Genomic DNA, 2,326 nt, shown 5'->3' on the forward strand with positions numbered 1-2,326 from the left:
GATATCAAAAAATTAACAGTAAAATACAAAAATAATTATTAACAAAAACTTTGGTAAAATCACAATTTAATAATTAAAAAATTATTGAAGGGTTTCTTAAAAAAAATAATTTAATCATCAAAAAATTTTTAAAAAATATTTTAGTAAACAAAATTTAATTAAAAAAAAAATTTTGTTAAATAATATTTTTGTAAAAAATAATTTATTTTTTTTAAAAATAGATAAAGTTAACGTTAGTTAACACAAAACATTCAAAATGGATTAAAGAAAAAAATTTTTAAAAATTATAAGAGAAAGGAGTGTATATTTTACAAATAGAAGAGAAAAAAGTGTTATTTTAATATCTCTTAAAAAAAGAGAGAAATGAAATTTTCTCTAAAATAAATTGTATATATGACTAAAAACTTCAAATTGCCATGGCTTTGGAACTGCGAACAAAGTGACAAACAAGAAATGGCATGGCAGCCCATACATGATTGAATTACTATATATACGTGGATTTCATCTCAATCACTAACTTGCATTTCGCCTTTTTTGGTTGAGATGTCCATTTTGGGCTAAAAATTTAAAAATATCTGTCTGGTAAGAGTTGACATCTTATTACTGATTGGAGTCACATGCCAACATAAAATATATACACTTCATGGCTCTCGTTATTGGTATATTATGAAAATGCCATTGCTGATTGGCCAATGCTAAAATACTTATCTTTTTGCTGCAGTTTGAGCATGCAACTTAATATTTGTCTGTACTCTATCTGTAGCGATTCCAAGGGACCAATATGAAGAGCCACTCACTAGCTACTAATAACTAGATATCATGATGGCTCAGAATAACGGCCAATTCACATGTCCGAATATACATAAATTAACAAGATTTTAAATTTTTACTGTTTTTATTTTTTTTATTCATAAAAGTTTAAATAATAGAGTCAAAGAAGTTATATATCTCATCAAGTTAATTAAGGATATGTCTTTAGATTTTATCAATGTTTACATTTTTAGAAGACATCAAAGCTTCTCAGACATCAAAGCTTCTCAATATAATCAAGAAAGAGCTCTAAAATGTAATTATTTTTATCATGTATTTTAAGAAACAATGTTACATGATTAACGTTTTTCTTGTATTTAAATTAAAAGTAATAAATTCTTTACTTTTGAGTTCTTACTAAAAATATTGATCTCCAACCTTTTCCTTTCTTAAATAAACAAATAAATAGACACCAAAAAATAAACAATTAAATTTATCTCAAATAAAAAAAAAAACATATAAACACAACTAAACTCAATTTAGTGGTTCAATCTCTTAAATGCCACCTTTGCTTAATTAATTGATGGTGTTGTCATAAGATATTAATAACTATCATTGTACTAATACTAATAATCATCATTATTCACTTCAGAGTGGTTATTAGGTGCTTTCAAAATAAAATAAAAGGATTTAGTCTACCCAATCGTTAATTTGCACCACATACGTTAAAGTAACTTTATTATAAATATTCATTAATAACTTGTTATTCATCTAACATATTAGTGCAAGAGTTCTAACTTACAGAGAATACCTAATAATTTTTCATTCAGTTTACGGATTTAATTATATCAGTAAAGTGAAAAGAGGTTCCGTGGAGATGGGGGAATTTGAGAGAGAGTCACAAAATGTGTACGTGCAGAACATGGTTGTTGATTTCTGAGGTCTGTATATATAAAGACTTGCAGAGAGAATGGCCCTTCTAGCTGTCAAAATGTCTACTTGTGCCGTGAGTCTATGTGACGATGTGGACCCACGAGAATCCAAATTCAGCAAATAATGTATTACCCTGCTGTTTAACCTCTCAACACTACTTAAACGTGCATACTCAAGCATCATATGGTCTTTCTCTACCCTACACTACAAAAACAAGAAGTGGTAATTTGCTTTCTTAACTAATTATTGTTGAAAGGAATTAAGTTATTGTGTCACGTGATGGTGGATATTCTGAAAAGCCAGAACAAATATTCCACAATCCACAATACTAAATTGCATTTGGAGAAAAATCTGTTTGTACAGATCAGAGTGTTTAAAATAATGCATTACCTATATAACACTTAATAACTATATATTAGATTAATTGAAAATACACTTAGAATACATCTGAAATTACGCAGAATGAATTTCAAAAATGAATTGTGTGGAAGTATATGATAAAACATTGGAGACAATTACAAATCCAGAATATGACTTCAAATAACTAAGTGGCGGGACCCATGGCATAATAACATATGTAGTGCAACTTTGAATTATTACATTGTTTTCTTTGTGACTAAATATACCCACAAATGTTGGAAAA

The sequence above is a fragment of the Arachis ipaensis genome, chromosome B03, assembly GCF_000816755.2.
Source record: "Arachis ipaensis cultivar K30076 chromosome B03, Araip1.1, whole genome shotgun sequence".
Lineage (NCBI taxonomy): Eukaryota > Viridiplantae > Streptophyta > Magnoliopsida > Fabales > Fabaceae > Arachis > Arachis ipaensis.